This window comes from Choloepus didactylus, chromosome 4, assembly GCF_015220235.1.
Source record: "Choloepus didactylus isolate mChoDid1 chromosome 4, mChoDid1.pri, whole genome shotgun sequence".
NCBI classification, from domain to species: domain Eukaryota; kingdom Metazoa; phylum Chordata; class Mammalia; order Pilosa; family Megalonychidae; genus Choloepus; species Choloepus didactylus.
In genome coordinates, this window is record NC_051310.1 from 18,266,395 (window position 1) to 18,285,725 (window position 19,331).

Here is a 19,331-nt window from a genome sequence, read left to right on the forward strand (position 1 = left end):
AACATTTTCATCACCGCAAAAGAAAGTCCAAACTCATTCAGAGTCACCCCCATCCCCACTTCCCCCAGCCCCTGGCAAACACAAACATGCTCTCCATCTCTATGAATTTGCTTGTTCTGAACAGTTTGTATAAATGGAATCGTATAATATTTGTCCTTTTGTGTCAGGCTTCTGTCGCTTGGCACAATGTCACCAAGGTTTGTCCATGTCCTAGGCTGCATCAGAACGTCACTCCTTTTTAGGGCTGAACGTTGTTCCATTGCCTGGCTGGGCCACGTTTTATCGATCCGACCATCAGTGGATGGACACGCGTTCTGTTTCCCCTTGGGTACAAGTTTGAGTGTAAACATGTGTTTTCATTTTTCTTGGCTATCTACCCTGGAGTGGAATTTCCGGGTCATATGGTAATTCTACGTTTCACTTTTTGAGGGAACGCCAGGCTGTTTTTCACAGCAGCTGCCCCATTTCACGAGGCCCCACCGCATCTACCTCCCCGCAGCGGCTACGTCTGACTCTCGTTCCCCTGCCTGCTGGGTGGGCCGTGCTGGCCCCCTGCGGTTTGATCTGCACTTCCCTGCTGGACAGTGACCAGAGCCTCTCTCACGTGCTCATTGGCCAGTCCCACATCTTCCGTGAAGCAGTGCCCGCGCAGACCCTCTGCCTGTCTCTGAGGTCGGTGTCCATCTCTTTGGTGCTCCGAGAAGGCTGACGACTGACCGTTGGGCCGTGTGGTGGTCAGTGCCTTCCCCTGCCCCTGCCCCTGCCCAGGAGGCCACTCGTACTCCTCAGAGCACCCGTGTCTGCTTCCGTTTGCAGAAGAGGCAGGGCTGGTCCACCCGGCATAAGCGCCTATCCCTGGGCAGACAAGCACGTCCAGCTCCATTTTTCTTATTTGCCGACCACCTGGGAGCCCCCTCCGGCCCTGGGCTCTGCGCAGAGGCAGACGACAAATCAGCCGGGAAAGCGAGCTGTGTGCATGGAGGCCGAGGGGGAGAGTGACGTGCCAGGCAGCGCTGAAGTGGCTTATGGACGTGCTGGCGCCGGTGCCGGGCCCTCCTGGGGCCTCTCGCCCTCCTGTCCGTCCGCACGCTGCCGCCTTGGCTAACGGGGGGCAGCCCCCGCCTCTCACCCTGCTCCCCGCGGCTGGTTTGTGGCAGGTGGCCTCGTCCCACGGCCCAGGGTGGTGGCCAAGGCCTTCTGCTGCCCTGAGGCCCCCAGCGCCGGAGCGGAGGGTGGGAGCTTTCCGGGTGGAGGCAGCCACCTGTGGGGCCAGTGGGCCAATGCCCAAGGGGACAAACGGGGGTGCCAGGGCCTCTCTGAGCCTCCTCCCCTGGCTGCTGTACCCCCTCTTCTGATGCGAGCAGCTGTTAGGGAGACCCTCACTGAGCCATCTCTGGGAAGTGCAGGTGGCTGCCACTCTGGGACTCCTCAGATACCACCGCCCCTGCTTTGCACATGAGCAAAACCAAGGCCCAGAGAGGTCGAGTAACTTGCCTGAAGTCACACAGCTGGGACGTGGTGGAGCTCAGTGTTGAAGTACAATCTGATGCCAGAGCCCACGCTTTGAACCCTGTGTCCCCTGGCCCAATTGCTGATCTCTGACCCAGGGAGGAGGCCCTTCTCAGTGGGAGGAAGGAAGTGAGACCTAGAAATGCAAGTCCCCTCCCCCTTCCCTGCCCCCTCCACCTGCTCGATGTGCTGGCACTTTCCTCCCTCAGTCAGAGCAGGACAGAGCCATCTGGTTCCTGATTCAGCTACACCACTGCCCCCACCTCACCCCGTTCACACTGGGCGTGGGCTGCTGGCTGTGGGGCCGGTGGGTCTCAGCTCCTGCCCACCCCCTCCCCAGGCTTAGCTGGCATCTTTGATAGTTGGATGCTGTGTCCCCCGGAAGCTGGCAGACTGGGGTCGCCGTCAGAGCCCCAGGAGGTTGCTGTCCCAGGCCACAGCTGGGGTCTCTTCTGCCCATTGCCAGCCTTGGCCCCTCCATGGGGTGACAGTGGTCACGGGGTCCCCGGATGTGACTGGGTAACCTCTGGCTGCCCAGAGCTTCCACCATGGCCGTGGACACTCTTCGGGGCAAACGACTGCAGGAAGGGGCTGGGTGGGTGGTGGGCGCATGAGAAGAGAACGAGCCTCCAGGCCTACCCACAGCCACGCTTGCCTCCCGGGCCAGGGAGCTGGGTGCTGGGGACAGCCCTGAGCCCACCTGCAGCCGGGAGCCTGGGTTGGGAGGGGCCCATCTGATCAGGGCAGGGTCTGGCTGTCACCCAGGGCACAGTGGGAGCCCTGGAAGGATTTCCGGGAGGCCGTGCAAGTCTGGAAGGCTCTTCTGACACCTCACCTTGAACCACAGGAGGGGGCTTGGGAGGCTGCAGAGGAATTAGCAGGCCTGAAGGCGTGGGGTGGCGTGGCTCCCCTTTCTTTTGCTTTCTTCCTTGCTGTCCCCCCTTCTCCCCTCCCCTCGCCCTGCCAGGTAGGCCTGACTCTAAGGCGGCCCCGAGACCCTGCACTGGGCACAGGCCCCTAGAAGCCCCCGCCTGGGGATGGGCAGAACCTGTGACAGGAGGTTTCCCGAGATGAGGGTGCTGATAGTTGGCTTTCGGTTCCTTCAAAGGGTGTTTTCCCGGGGAGGCCCTTCCTGCTGGCCCAGACCCCCTGGAGAGCCCAGCAGCCGGCTGCCAGCAGGAACAGGCCCTCCTCCTGCAGCTGCCGGGAAGTGGGTTCTGCAGCCCCGTGAGCCGGGAAGGGGCCCTCAGGCTGCAAGAGCCTGGCCTGGGGACACCGGATTCCCTCCCCGAGGGCCCGAGCAGAGGACCCGCCGCCGGGCTGGACCCTGAGGAAGGTGCGCTGCTGGAGCAGCTGAGGTTCTATTTGACATGCAGCAGAGAGAAGGCGCCCACCCTCAGCCACGGGGCAAGACGGGGGGTGGGCAGGGTGGGGAGGTGCTCATGGAAAACACAGCGAGGACAGGCCCGGCCTGAGGAGGGAGCAGGGGCCACAGAGAAGGGGGCGAGGGGACCGTGGCCGGGAGACCCGAGAGGCCCAGGACCCCGGCTTGGCTGCGCCCCCAGCTCCTCCTGCCCGAGAGGCCCAGGGCAGCCAGCCGGGGCCGGGACTACCAGGGGACCCCGGGGGCGGCCTCGTGGAATCTGCTAACAGTGCTCGCTCTGGCGGATAGCGTGGGGTTATGTCTGCCATTTAGCTTTTCTGTATGTTCTCGTGTTTCTATATGTTCTACGCCTTTTCTGTGTTCTATGCGATTTCTGTATGTTCTATGGGTTTTCTGTACGTTCCACGCATTTTCTTTGTGTTCTGTGTGTTTCCAGTATATTCTATGTGTGTTCTGTGCCTTTTTCATGTTCTAGGTATTTTCCGTATATTCTATATGTGTTTTCTGTGTGTTCTATGTGTTGTCTGTATGTTCTATGCACTTTCTTTGTGCATTATGTGTTTTCTGTATGTTCTATGAGTTTTCTATGTTCTATGTGTTATCTGTATGTTCTAAGCATTTTCTGTGTGTTCTGTGTGTTTTCTGTATGTTCTATGCATTTCCTTGTGTTTTATCTGTTTTCTATATGTCTCATGTCTTTTTGTTCCTTTTGTCCCTCCTTACTGCTTTCTTTTGTGTTAGTGAATATTTTCAGCAGTAACGTTTTATTTTCTTTAATGAGTGGTGATCTGATGGCCTCAAGCTTCCTGCTGCCTCCAGCTCCCGTGGCCTGGCTCGCGGCTCCTGCCCAGTGGGGGTGGGTTCCCAGGCAGGGACCCTGGAGACCCCTGCAGCCCCGACACCATCCAGGGTCTGGGTTCAGGTTTGGTGGAGGCTGCCCCACAGCTCAGCCCTGCGTGGGCCAGCGGGCAGGCAGAAGGAGCGCTCAGTCCACGCTGAGGACACATCTGTCCCCGGTCGCCAGTGGAGCGTCTCCACTTGGTTACGACGTGTGCATAAACATGGGGCGGGGTGGGCAGCGGCTGCTCGACCGGGTGGGCAGGAGGCGCAGCCCCTCCCCCGAGCCCTCCCCGCCCTCGCACCTCGCAGGTGGGCCTGGTGGGGCTCACCGGGCTGCGTCTCCCCCTGCCCGGTTCTGGGCAGCACCTCGAGGGCCGCTGGGTCTGACGGTGTCTGGGGAGCAACCCCAGGGGCCCCTTTCCCTCCCCTTGTTGCCAGCCTTGCCCTCTCTGGTCTTTTCCTCGCCTTTCCTCCTTGCCCTTGACCTTCCCCTCTCCATCCCTTTCCCCTTCTTGGCCTCTCCCCGCTGCCTGGGGCTGCGCCGATGACCCCACGCGCTGAGAGCTTGCAGCGGCCCTGACTGCCTCGCGTCCCGGAGGCCGGGCATCGGGCCGTCTCGCCCCACGAGCCTTGGTGATGCTCCTCCGAGGCACCTGGCAGCCCCTCCGTGCTCACCTAGAGGGCACCTGGCGTCGCACACCCCGGGATGGGGCTGGGAGCCTGCGCCCCAAAGATGCGCTCTCAACCCTGGGCCCCTCCTGCGGTGTTAGCCTGGTGAGGGGGCCCTTTCGATGGGGGGACTTCAGCTACGGGGGGGTCCAGCCCCAGCAGGATGGAGCCACGGAGGCGGCCATGGAGGGAAACCACGGGGAGTCCCAGGAGCTGGAGGTCAACGGAACCAGACGAGAAAGGAGGAGACACCGCCGGGTGCATGGCCGTATGGTGGAAAGCCAAGGCGCCCCGAGGACGGCCGGCAGACAGCCCCAGGTCACCTCGGTCTTTGGGGAGACAGCATTGCCTTGCTGAAGTCTTGAATTTGTACTTCTCCTGGCATCAAAACTGTGAGCCAATGAATTCCCATCGTTTAAGCTAACCGCCTGCATGGCATTTGTTTTAGCAGCTGGGAAACCAAAACACCATGACGTGCTCACTCGAGTAACCGTTCCTCTGCTGACCCCCTTGTTTCCAGCTCTGGGTCACTTCTCCTGCCCCTGTGGCCAGTGCCATGTGCAGGGCGCCCTAATAAGACCGTGGCTTCACGACGGTGGCAGCGACTCCAAGAGCAGCGGCTTCTGGGCTAAAGGGCGTAGGCGGTTTTTCTTTGAGTGGACGTGACTGGATTCCTTTCCAAAAAACGCTGTACAAGCTCCGCTTTCCACCACTAATTGCATGTGTGCTCTCTTCTGTGCATCCTCATAGCAGAAGCTGACGCTGCTCCTTCCTTTTAATTTTGCCAGTTGACGGGTTTTAAGTGATAGCTCAATGTGGCTTTAATTTGCATTTCCTGCACTGTTAGTGATTTTGAGCATATTTCATGCTTTTAGTCACTCGGATTTGCTCTTTTGTAAACTCATGCTCTTTGTCCATTTTTCCTTTCTATTGGGTTGTTTTTCTCCTATCAATTTGTGAGCTGTCTTTGTATATTTTAGATAATAGCTTTTCTGTTTTCATTATAATAGCTTTTTCTTTTCCCTTCAAACCCATCCTTTGTCTGTTGACTTTGTTTAGGTACCTCTCCACAAATGAATTTTAAATTTTTATGTAGCCAAGTACATTTATAATTTGCTTTAAATACTTCTGAGTGTCTAGTCTTGTTTAATAAGGAATTATTACCCCTAGATTGTATATAACATCTCCCAGATTTTCTTGCTGTTTTAAACTTTAATTTTACTTTATTTTAAATTTGAGTGTTTAATCCATGTAGAATTCATTTTTGTTGAAGACATAAGAGAGAGGTCTGCTTTTATCCCCTTCCAGGTGGTAGCTAGCTGTCCCAGCACCATTTATTAAATGGTCCTTCCTTTTACCCTGAGACGAATGAACTCCTTGGTCCTATCGTGGCTTCTCACCTCCCCTGGGATGACTTCCTGGTTTCCTCTCCCATTTCGTGGCACATGCTCCTGTTTCTACACCAGGGCCTCAGGTCTGTGCACAGGGTGAGGCTGCTTGGAAAGTGGCTGAATCTAGGCTGGGGCAGGGAATATACAAAAGCTCCTCAGAGCCTCTCGTCGTGCCAGCAAATAAAGAAAGAAGTGCTAAAACAAAAAACAAAACAAAACAAAACAATCCACAATGATTATATGAAAGGGACACAGGAGTCAAATGAAAGAGTTCTGATAGTCAGAACTGGAAAACTTTGGGCAACAAAAAAAATAAAGCAGTGCAAAATTATAACCCAAAGTACAAATATCCACGAATCCATACGTACATAAATAAATAACTTAATAAACAAATAAATAAGAGGGTGGGTGGGAGACAAATGTCCCATGCAGCAGAATTCCAAATAATTTACTCTACCCTCAAGGAGTGCGGAGAACAACTTACAACTCTTTAGGGCTGTGCATAGTGACTTTCTTCCCAAGAATAAAGTTTGGAAATGCAGAAATAAAGAGAAACACTACCTCAGGCAGATGGTCAAGGTCAACCTCGATGTGGTGGACACTCGGTTTGTGTGGTGACAGGGGCACAAGGCGCCTGACCTCTGGGGTCCTCCTCCCTAAAACTCATGACTCCAGTCATTTGACAGCTCCTGTTCCGGTTTGCTAATGCTGCCATTTTGCAAAACACCAGAAACAGATTGGCTTTTACAAAGGGGGTTTATTTGGTTGCAAAGTTATAGTCTTAAGGCCATAAAGTGTCCAAGATGACACATCAGCAATCGGGTGCGTTCACTGGAGGATGACCAATGGTGTCTGGAAAACCTCTGTTAGCTGGGAAGACACGTGGCTGGTGTCTGCTCCAGATTTCTGGTTTCAAAACGGCTTTCTCCCAGGACGTTCCTCTCTCAGATCCTGTGCATTCTTCAAAATGTCCCTCTTGGCTGTAGCAAGCTCGCTCCTTCTGTCTGAGTTTATATAGTGATCCAGTAAACTAATCAAGGCCCATGCTGAATGGGTGGGGCCACACCTCCATGAAAATTATCCAGTCAGAGTTATCACCTACAGTTTGGTGGGTCACATCTCCATGGAAACACCTAATCCAAAGGTTCCAACCTAATCAAGACTAAATAAGCCTGTCTCCACAAGATTGCATCAAAGAACATGGCATTTTGGGGGACATCATATATCCAAACCAGCACAGCTCCCAATTAAGGGAGTTCTACAAAATGCCTCTTATTTGTCTAATGTTTGGTTTCCTAAATCTGCCCTTCACATCCCTTCTCTATTATGTTATGATTTTAGTCTCCTTAAAACTTTGCTCTTTGCTCCTTTATTCTGCCACATGATCTTCCAGGCCACTGATTTGAGCCTAAAAAGTGATCAGACCATCCTTCAATTTCTCTGCTGAAATCAGGCTTTTTCAGAATTTCCAGAATGAAATTTGCACTCTACTCAAATCTCCTTGGGTGCTTGCTCTTGCTAGCATTTCATTCCACCAGAAGCCCTGTGGGTCCTTTTGGTTCTGGCTGATCTCTTCTCTCTCACTCCTGGTCTTCTTCTTTCTTGGTTCACCTGGGCTCAGGTGTGAGCTTTGCATTACCTACAAACAGCAGCTCTGCAGATGGTGGGAGGTACATAGACCCTTCCCACATGGCCGGTGGTCCAGAGGGGGCATGATGCCAGGCTCCTAAGTCAGTCACTGCCCCTTCCAGGCTCCACCCATTCTTGCAGGTGTGGGACAGGTTGCAATCACCCACCTGGGAGCCACACCTTGCAAGGAGGCAGGTAGAGTGACTCGAGAATGGAGGAGACAAAGTCATGTTTCCAGACTCCCCCCCCCCCCCCCTTTAAACTGGACTGTCATGGCAGCGCTCTCTTCAGGCCCCCCAAGTCCATGCTGCGGCTCGAGACATGGAGGCCAGGCTGTCCCCATAAGAACCAAGGCCCAAACTGCCCATTTCCGGAGCTTTCCAAGGGAAGGTGCACCTTCCGCTCTTCAAGGACGACATGCTTCTGAACAGCTGACAGTTAATGCTCCACGAGTCACAAATGCTGCACAAAGGGACATAAAGTGATGGCACTTCCCTTCCACGGCAGTGAACTGTCAGGGACCATTGGAGCAGGGTTATGAGAGGCCGAAGGAGAAATCCAGGACACAGGGTGGAGCCGCCTCCCGGAACCAGGGAAGGGCTGGGAGGGCCTGGGGAGTAAGCAGTCCCCAGCCTTGAAAGTTTGGTTACTTTTTTAGACTAATTCATGTTGGCTCCGTCCTCGGCCCTGCGGTGGGAGGTGAGTGAATCAAACGTCCATCCGCGGCCTCAAATGTCATCCCAGAGCCTCTCATGAGCTGCAGACCCAAGCTGACCCCTGGCTCTCTCTACTCAGACACCTGGACCCCAGAATGTAAAGGTGCACGCTAAATGCACACCCTGTTCCCTGATAGGGGGTGGCACTGAATGGAGGAAAGATCGTGAAGAAACGGGTTTCAAAACCAGACGCTCTTCCTTAGCACGGCAGCTCCTGGGATGCACTAGGTTTGAGAAGTAATCGTTTCCTGGTGTGGTCATTGGACAGGCTGCAGGCTGGGGCTTGCACGCCGGTTCTCCAAGCACCACCCGGGTGAGCTCGAACATCACCAGCAGCTCTGCCCGGACTTTGTTTCGAGTAAAGGGGCCCGAAGGTGAAGGGAAGTGATGCTTTTCGAGGGCCTGCCACACCGGAAGAGCTCTGCCGTGCAAGAGGCCGTGCCCGCTGGAAACTGTCCCTGAAACGGAAGCAGCCCCCAGCGCCCCTAGAATATCCTAAATGTAATTGGACATCAGGGCTCTTGAGTTTTCCTCCTAATGGCTTTTAAATTTGTGCCCTGCACTCTCCCTCTTCCCAGCCTCAGCTCAGCCCTTCCCGACCTCGACGTGGATCCTCACAGACGCCTCTGCCCTCCTGCTCCCTGGACGTGCCCAGGAGGACGAGGGCGTCTGGCAGCAGGTGGTCGGGTGGAGATGTCTCCACTCCGCTTCCCTCCCTCCCGGAATGTGAGGCCTGAAGCTCCACCTCCGAAGTCGGGGACCTTGTGGAGCCATGGCAGCTTCGTGCATGAGAGCAGAGCTCTGCAAGAACCCGAAGTCCCTCCACCGGGCAAGCCCTGAGACTTTTGGTCCATCGGTGCAATAACACTGCTCAGCAACGAAGAAGGGAATAGCGACCCATCCTCACCCCCACGCCAACCCCAGAGGCACAATCCCTCCAACTGTGCGAGTCCGTGCACGGGAAATGTGCAGACAGCAGATCTATAGGGACAGAAGATAGATTCGTGGTTGTCTAGGGGGTGGGAAAAGGGAGTAACTGCAAAAAGGGCACATCAGAGCATTTGGGGGTGATAGAAATGCCCTAAACTGGGTGTGGCGATTGTTACACAACTATGCAAGTTTACTGAACATCACTAAATTGTTTATTAAAATGGGTAATTTCATTATGTTTAAAAAAGAATTCAGTAAAGCCAAGAAAGGGAGGGAGGGAGGGAAGGCGGGTGTGGGGAAGGGGAAGGGCTGCAGCCTCCGTTGGGGGCTTGGGGGGTGAGGAGCTGGTGGGGAAGGTGGATGGGAGTCCCTGAGCCCTGGGAGCCCCTCTGCAGGTGCTGAGCGGGTCCTGACTGGAGGGACAGGAGCTGTGTCTGACTGAAGAGATCAGTGTTCAGAGCTGTGGAGCCACTGGGAGCTGCAGCCCCGAGGGGCCGCCCAAGGTCATGGCAGCGGCTCCAGGGCTGTGCTGTGGCTGGGGGTGGGCGCTTTGCTGGCATCCAAGGGGCAGATCCAGGTGCCTGGGGTGGGGGCGCAGAGCAGATGGGGGTTCAGAGGCAACAGGTCTGGATCGCGGGTGAGGACATGAGCCCTGGGACCCAGAGAGGGGGAAAGGAGGCAGGTGGGGCTGGGGTCCTTCAGCCTGAGTGCCAGAGCAGACGGACGCCGTGACAGCCAACTGCAGTCTCCGTCCGCCCGCACGGGGCCGGCTGCATCCTGGGTGGGCCACGCTGCCCACCGTTCCCTGGGTCCTGCGCCTCTGGGGGTCTCAGATGACTCACATGCCGGTACCTGGCCTTGGCCAGCCCATCAGCACCCCAAAAATGAGGAAGTTTCTGGAAGCTGGGTCACGGCTTTGTCCGCTTCAACATTGTGCTGGATCCGTCCGTGCACTGTTTTCTTGGAACCCTGAGCCCATGTAGGGGAATGCGAGGAAGCGGGGGACGGTGTGCCACACTGACGGTGTCCAGAAGTAGTGTGGACAGTGGCAGCTCAAAGCAGGCCTGAGTCTGGGGGCTGGGGAAGGAGCACAGGTGGAGGAGTGCGAAGACCCCTGGGGTCCTGGGACCCCAGCCCGGCAGTCCCGTGGTCTCTCTTCAGTGGAGCAGGCGTGTTTCCTTCGGCCTTTGTCTCCAAGCAGAAATAAGCCCACCTGCTTCCCAGTTGGTTGCTGTTTTTGATGGGAATATCCCCAAGCAGGAGGGTCTTTGGCTGTAAATCTGGGGAGCAACCAGAGCCAAAGGGTTCTGGGTCGGCGGGCCAGAGGTCTCCCGAGGGGTCCCAGGGCTGAGGATTGGGGACTGGCTGTAGAATCGCTTGCGATCAAGGAGGTTTCATTCCAGAAACCAAGGATAAACTAGGATCAGGAGATCGACTTGTGCCGCTCGTCTCAGCCACAGATGAAAGGAGAGAAGCCACACGGGCACCTCGGAAGAGGCTGAGAGGGCCTTCAATCCCGCTCTCCTCCGGGGAGATGCTCTCAGCTGATTAGAGGGGCAGGGCCTGCCTCAGCCGTCCCGGCAGCTCCTGCGAGGCCGCCTCAGACCCCAAACTTCACGAGGCCCGGCAGCTGTGCCTCCCTCAGCTGGGACCCCACACAGCGCTGGGGACAGGGCCTGGACAAAAAGAAAACAGAGGGGCCAGGAGCAAATCTCCATTTTTGTAGACCAGATACTTTTCTACAGAAAAAAAATTCCAGAAGCTTTACAAGGAATCAGAACTAATAAGGTTTGATAGAAAAGGAAGGAAAGAAAATCAATAGCCTCTCTACACAATAGCTCACACTACAGAAAATGTAATAGAGTCAACATGCCATTCTCAGCAGCACTAAAACCCTAAGGGACTTAGAAATAAAGCTAATAAAGACATAACATCGCAAACGAGAAAATAACCAAAACTTATCGAAGGACATAGATGAAGATTTGAGATGTGCCACAAATAGGAAAACTCAGATTTAGATGTTCATTTCTCCTTTAAAATAATCTGTAAATTCAATGCAATTTCATTAAAATCCCTACAGAGTTCCTTCCAGCCAGCAGCTGATAAGCTTGATCCTCGTCTCCTGTGGGACTTTGAAAGACTGAGAACGGTCAAGACAAAGCTGAAGAAGAAAGAGGACATGCACAACCTGTTCTATGTGACGTTAAGACTCCCTCTTCTTTTATGGTAAAGGCAATACAAGGGTCAACAGGCCAATGGGACAGACAGAAACCAGACATACAGATGTATGGATGCCTGGGATGCACCCAGGCTACACACCTGTGGGAGCAGGTGGGCTGGTCAGTAAGTGGCCAAAGGTAGTAAAATAAAATAAACCAGATCTTTAATTCTGTACAGAGAGTAAATTTCACAGGTCAAAGTCCTACATATAATGCAAAATTTTAAACACTTAGGAAAAACTATAGGGAAATGGCTTTATGATGTCTGCATGCAAAAACATTTCTTCAACAAGACACGCAGACCCAAACCATAAAACCAAAGAGTGATAGATTTGACATTATAATTAATAGTTTCTGTACAACAAAAGGCACCACAAGCAAAGTTGAAGGATAAGCCGCAGATCTGGATAAACATAACAGATATGTGCGTATTATTCAGCATATGTAAAGAGTTCACACAAATCAATAAGACAAAGATGAACAAAAAACCTAATTAAAAAATAGGTAAAGGATAAGGGCATGCAATTAACAGAAGGGGAAATGGAATGGTCGACAGGCATGAAAAGATGTAACTTCTCCCCAGAACTAGGGGGATGCAAACAAAAGCCATCACTCTACAGTTACTGGTTAACAGTGATTAAGGGTCTGACAGCACAAAGCTGGCAGCAGCGAGGAAGCTGGCTCCTCTGCCCCGGGGAGGGGCTGCCTCTCCGGTGAAGCGGACAGGCCCCTGCCGGCTCCGGACGTCCCGTCGTGTGCTTGCGCTGATGCGACTGGAATTGTGCACAGCCACACGGCAGTGACCCCTGGGCCGGTGGGAGGCCTGCTGGGGGAGACGGGCCATGGGACGTGGCACAGCAGCAACATCTGAACCAACATGAACGGCTGGAAAATAAAAAGCGGCATGAAAAGATAAACAAGTCATAGAATTCGGCACCATTTGTGTTAACGTGTAAAGCACATGAATCTTTACTAAAGCAACATGATATTTTTTAGGAGAGAGATCAAAATATGGTTGCTAAGGCTGTTGAGAGGGAGGGAGGGAAATGGGATTGGGGTTTGTAAAATTTCACTTCTAAAATACATTACCTGAGGAAAATATGTAGAATGCTAATATTTGTTAAATCTGGGTGAGGGGGTACATATTACCTTAAGTAATTTTTCGTAAATATTTAGAACTATCCCATAATAAAAACACTGGGACAAAGTAAATCCCAAGGTCAAAAGCATACTTAGAGAAACCAACTTCTTTGGAAACGACACCTGCAAAAATCACGGGGCCAATTATTGAGAGAACCAATATTAATCAGGATATCTGCACATCCCTCACTCACTACCCAGACCAAACGCATGTGTGTATATCTTGTTGACCTTATCAATAGAAAGACTCAAGTTACTAAAACTTGGAGGGGCACAATCCTTTCTTACCTAGACTCCTGAGAAAAAACATGGTAACTACACGTTAGGGGTTTCATCATTAAAAGGTGCTAGGGAAATCATCATCACTTGCCTGGATAGCTGAAGATCAGAGGGTCTATGCTGTGGTTCAGTTCCTTGCAATCATTTACCTGGATAGCAGCCACATCCCACATTAACAACCCTTGTCAGGTTCATCAGGATATCTTGACATCAACCTGTAAAACACAGTGTGGTTAATGTGTTGGAGCATGTTTCCTTTTTTTTGAAATTGGAAAGCTGAAATCTAACTTGATTCCTTCCAACGTTAGGGGACCCAAGGTTATTACCTGGAGAGTAGCAGAATTCCACAGTCAAAACTGTAGTCAGGGAAACCTAATTGTCTTGACCTGAAAACAAGTCAGATGATCACTGCCATGGTGAGGAACCCCAGTGTAACTTACCTCAATTACTTGCAAGTCACTCACTCCTACCTGGGTCACAGACACAATTCTCTTAAGTAGGAAACAGAAAACACTTATCCTTACCAGTTTTCACAGGGAGATTATCAATTCTTACCTGAATGCCTGCCAACAAACATGTTAACAAACAGGTAGGGATTTAATCATCACTCACCTAGCTATCGGAAGGCTCAGGTGGTCTGTACTGTGGCTAAGGCCCACATCATCCCTTCCCTGAATTCCAGCAGTGTCCAGAGTTAATGGCCATTGCAGCTTACATAGGATGTCTGGACTGGAAACTGAAAAGCGCGCAGTGAGATGTGTTGAAGAACACTTCTTTTTCAACCTGGATACCCTAAGGAAACATTGGCCACTTCTCCCATTGTGAGTCCCTTCAACTAACCTGACAACTTGCAGAAATCCAAGGTCAGCACTGAAATTAGAAGCAAAAGGATCTTTTGACTGCACTGCAAATATCCCATGGTCATCGCTTTGGTGAGGAACACGATGATAACTTATCTGGATACCCTGAATCCCTCCCTCACTACTACCAGTGCTGGCCATCCCGAGTCTCTGAGGTAGCAAATGCTAAGACTGCACGATGAGTAGGATTGGTAAGCAGACTGTCATTTCTTACCTGAATGCCTGCAAGGAAACATGGTACCAAAGGTGGTATGGATTGCCTCATCACTTACTTAGATAACTGAAGACAGAAGGGTCTGTGCAGTGGTTAAAGGTCATATCGTCCCTTACCTGGATTCCACAATATCCCACGTAAGCAAGAAGCTTTATCTTACCAAGATCTCTTGACTGGAACCTGAAAAACATGGAATGATAAATGTGTTTCAGAACACTCATGATTTAACTGCAGCTCAACAATTTACCTTGGTCACAGCCCGCATTACGGGACCCTCAAATGTCACCTGGATAGTTTGCAGGACTCCAAGGGCAGCCCACGGTTGGTGAAACCAACTTGTCTTGCCTGGACCCCTGCAAGAATTCCAAGGTCACTACTGCATGGAGGAACCCTAAAGGAACTCACTTGAACAACTGCACATCCCTCACAATCTACCAGGGTCAAACCCATTTGTTCCCTAAATTAGAAAACCGTAAGACTTGGTGCTTTGTGGTAGTGTGAGGGACACCACCATTTCTAAACTGAATCCCTGCACAAAGTGTAAGTCCCAACTTAGGGGAGAAAGAGCACAACTACTATGTGTAAACAGAATTCATCATCACCTACCTAGATATCAGAAGATCAGATGGTCTGTACTGCAGTGAAGGCCCACTTCCACACTGCCTGGGAACTAGCAGTGCCCCACCTTAATGAGCATTGTTATGTTCACCATGTTTGGTTTTCTGAACCACAAAAACACAGTGTGGGAAAGTTTTTTGAGGAGACCTCAGATTTTTTCTTGACACTTGAAAAAATACCCTTAGTTATTTCGACCCTGACAGGACCCCTCACCTCCACCGACATCACTGCAGAGATCCCAGTTGAATAATGAAGTCGAGACACCAACGTCTCTTGAGTAGAGTCCTGTAAAAATCCAATGAAGACCACTTTGTTGAGCAATACCGTAAGAATTTCTTTTGATACCTTTAAATCCCTCAGTCACTTCTTTTTCAACCTGGTTACCCTCAGAAATCTTTTGCCACTTCTATCCTTTTGAGTTCCTTAACTTAACCTTATATTGCAGAAATCTAAATTGAGTATTTCAATTAGAGATAAATATATCTTTTTACTGCAGTACAAAAATCCCATGGTTATTACTTTGGAGAGGAACATGATGATAACTTATCTGCATACTTGAATCTCTTACTCACGTGTGTTTTTTCATACATTTTCTGTGAACTAGAACTCAGTACGATCTTATGCTTTCTAGTGTTTGTAGAAAGATTACCATGTCTTACCTGAATGTCTATAAAAAATATGGTATGTATTGTTATGGATTTCATTTTATGTTACCTGTATATCTGAAGAGTTTTATAAAGCCCACAGCTTCCATTACGTAGATGATTACTGCCCATGTTCCATGCTAACCATCCGTTTTAGATTCTCCATGCAGTTTTTACTGGTATCTAGACAACCTAGCAGCTTTTCCTTTCAAGGACACATCTTATTCTCCTTTGTTACCCTATAGGAACTTTGTCATTTATACCTTGACGGGATCCCAATCTGTACCTGGTGTTTCTTGACATCCAAGGTCAACACCGTAGTTAGTGACATCAGCATCTTTTGACTGTCTACCTGCTAAAATTCTAAAATATGATAACTACTGTGGTGAGGAACAGGAAAATAACTCATCTGGATAAATGCAGATCCCTCACTCAATCTACCTAGGTTAAACATGCAGTTTATTTAAACATGTTAACAGTAACATTTCATGCTTAGTATTATTGGTTGGGGCACTGTCATTTCTTACTGAATCCCTGCCAAAAAAACTTGACACTAACAAGTGTTAGGGATTCATCTTCCCTAATTTAGATATCTGAAAATCCGATGGGCTTTACTGTGGCAAATGCCCATATTGTTCCTTATGTGAATACCAACAATGTCCCACATTAACGAGCAGTGTTAGGTTCGTCATGATCTCTTAACTGGAACCAGAAAACTTTTTTGCAAATATGTGTTTAAGGACACATCTTTTTCCATCTGGAGACCTGCAGATATCCCTGGTTCCTTCATCTTTAATTGTACCCAACAACTTTACCTGCATTCCTGCAGAATTTCATGGTGAACACTGTAGCTAGAAACACAGTTTCTCTTAACTGGGCATTTGCAATAATCTCTTGGATCCTACTGTTTTGAAGAACCCCATGATAAGTTCCCTGGATACCTCCAAAACTATCAGTCACTACCAAGATTAAACACACATTTCCTCTAAACTGGAGAACATTAAGGTCATCTTCCTACAAGTATTTGTAAGGATGCTTATCAATTGGATCTGAATACCTGCAAAATCCCATGGCCACAGCCAATGTTGAAGACACCATTATCACATATTTAGATATCTGAATATCAGAGAGTGTGTTGTTGTTAAGGCCTACATTATCAGTTACCTGGATACCAGTAATTCCCCATGTTAGCAACCATTATTCCATCTATCAATCATCTCATACCTAGATCATGCAAAACATTTTGATGAATGTTTTTAGGATACCTCTTCTGTACATGAACACCTGAGAATTGCCTTGGTCATTTCCACAGTTAGGAACTTATCAACTCTACCTGAGTACTTGGAAGAATTCCAAGTTCAACACTGTAGTTAGATACACCATCCTTTCTTGACTGAACATCAGTAAGGTCCCATGGCCACTACTGTCATAAGAAACCCCATGATAATTTACCTGGATGCCTGAAAATTCCTCACTCACCACCAATATTAAACACAAATCTCTAAACAAGAAAAAAATAAAACTCATTCTTACTACTATTGGAAGGGACTAAATAATTTCTTATTTATGTATCTGCAAAATATTATTAAGAATTTGGTACACAGTCAGTTTTATGTAGATAACTGAAATTCAGAAGGTCTCTACTGTGGGTCTAAGCCAATATCATCTCTTACTTGGCTAGCAGCAAACCCCAAAGTTCACTACTACTTTTAGTTTCATCATTATGTCTCGATTGTTACCCCAAAACATTGTAAATAATGTGTTTAAGGACACATCTTCTTTTATCTGGACCCATGCAAAATCCAACAGTTACCACCATCATTTGACATACCATTAACTCCACCCAGATGATTTAAGATGTCAAGGTCAACACCTTAGTTAGAGACACCATCACTCTTGACTGGGCACCTGCAAAAATTGCATGAGCCCTTCTACAGTGAGTAAATCCCTGAGAAGTTACCTAGATACCTGCAAAACCTAGTTACTTCCAGTGTTATACACTCATTATCTCTAAACTAGAAAAACAGTACAATATCTTGCTTACTCATATTGGTATGGACACATATTTATTACAAGAATAGCTAGAAGTAAACATGTTACTAACAAATGGTAGTGATACCATCATCACTTCCTAGGTATCTGAAAATGAGATGGTGTATACTGTACATTTCTTACCTGGATACCAGCAAAGTGCCACTTTCACTACCATTGTTAGGTTCATCATCATTTCTTGACTGGAGCTTGTTTTTAAAAAATGAGGACAGCTGTGTTAAAGGAAAACACCTTCTTCTCCCTGGAACCCTGAAAAATCCCATGGACTCCACCATCATTGGGGGAATCATCAACAATTCTACCTTGATACTTGCAGGACTTTGAGGTCAGCATCTAGTTAGAGTCACCATTATCTCATGACTGGATACCCAGAAAAATCCCTGCATTACTACTGTGCTGAGGAACAACCTGATAATTTACATACTTACAAATCCCTTATTCACTATCAGGGCTTAAGAGAAATTATATTTAAACTAGAAAACTGTAGAATCTCATGGTCCCTACAGTTGTTAGGGACACCATTGTTTCTTAATTGAATTCCTGCAAAAACACATAGTTACAGTAAGAGATTGGGGAGATTGGGACACCATCATCACTTATCTAAATAATTGAAAATCATAGATCTCCAATGTATTGAAGGCCAGTGTCATCTCTTATCTGGATACCAGTAATTTCTCACATTTACTTCCACTGTTAAGTTCACAATCATCTAGTCATTGGAAGCTCAAAATCCCATGGTCATTCCTGCGCTTAGGACACATGATTACTTACCTGGACACCTTCAAAATACCCTGGTCTCCACTCAGTTATAGCCCACATTATTTCTTTCACCCAATACTTACCAAATCCCATGTTCACTATCATGGCTAAGTTCACCTTCATTTCTTTCTTGGAACCTGAAAAAAAACCATGGTGAGAACTGAAATTAGAGACACGTCATCTGTTACCAGCATATGTGGAAGCTCCATGGTTACTACCATGGTTCAAGTCACCATCACTACTAACTTGAATGCCTTCAGAATCTCATATTCACTACACTGCTTAGGTTTACTGTCATCTCTTGTCTGGATACGTGGAAAATACCTTTGTCACAATCATGGTTTTGACACATCTTCTCTTACCTTGATACCCACAGAAGCCTCTGGTCTGTACCAGGTTGAGAAACACTCTGTTTCTTATATAGATACTTACAAACCCCCAGATAAATGCCATTGCTAAGGACACATCATCTCTTACCTGGATACCTGAGAAATCCCATGATGACTTCCATGGTAAGGTTTATCATTGTTTCCTACCTATATCCCTTCAATATCCCATGTCCACTACCTAGGTAGGAACACCCTCATTTCTTCCCTGGATATCTACAAAATCCCATGGACACTACCATATGGTTAGGGTTCTTCAAAATACAATGGTCACTACAATCGTAGGAGCCACCATCATCTCCTACCTTAACATCTGCCAAATGCTATAGTCACTGAATATCTTGGAGAGGGATTCGAGCTCCTCATGCTCCGACTCCTGCCTGCCTTGCCAGCTTCAGCCCTCGCTCTACCAGGAGTCCATTATGATGTAAGCATTCTAAGCAGTTGCATGTTCCGAACTATTCCTTGCTCTCCTGGTTATGGGCATTAGAGTGCTCAGGGCAGCCCTTATCATCGCATGAGAGCTGATTATCAGCATTTCTTTATCACTTGGTGTTCAGTGGTCAGTGGCCTTGAAACTGGCCAGGCTGGGAGTATGTTCACCACAGAAACTGACAAATGCTACCCATCAGGGCTTTTGTTTGAGGAGAGCTAGTTATTAATGATTTTCTAGGATGTGCTGCTGAATAAAGTAATGAATGAACAGGGAGAGACACTACAGAGTACTGACAACTCAGTCTCTTGTTTTTTCATGAATTGGATGTGACTTTGTGGATGAAGGAATATGTCAGTTTGCTCTAAACATGCCTTAAAACATATCATTTTCTTTATTTTATACTTGATGGAAAAGATGGTTAGGCACATTTATTACAAATTACTCAATATAATTTTTATGCTGGCCAGGGATTTACCTAATCTCAATAGGTCCAAAGTTTAGAAACTTCCTAGAAAAAATGATACAATAAATATTATTAGAACTAGCAAAAAAAAATTACACACATATATATATACATATGTATACAAATGTATATGTGTGTGTGTGTGCATATATATATATTTATATATATTTTTTGATACCCATTTACCAAAGCA

At 48.8% G+C, this 19,331-nt stretch overlaps 1 long non-coding RNA gene across 1 annotated transcript; it reads right to left on the reverse strand.

Moving 5' to 3' along the window:
* Positions 1-12,803: 12,803 nt before the first annotated feature.
* Positions 12,804-13,913, reverse strand: LOC119533499. Its single transcript, XR_005216639.1, has 3 exons — positions 13,319-13,913; positions 13,033-13,092; positions 12,804-12,921 (listed from the first exon to the last, which is right to left on the reverse strand). It is a non-coding gene; the product is annotated as an uncharacterized LOC119533499 (long non-coding RNA).
* Positions 13,914-19,331: the final 5,418 nt, after the last annotated feature.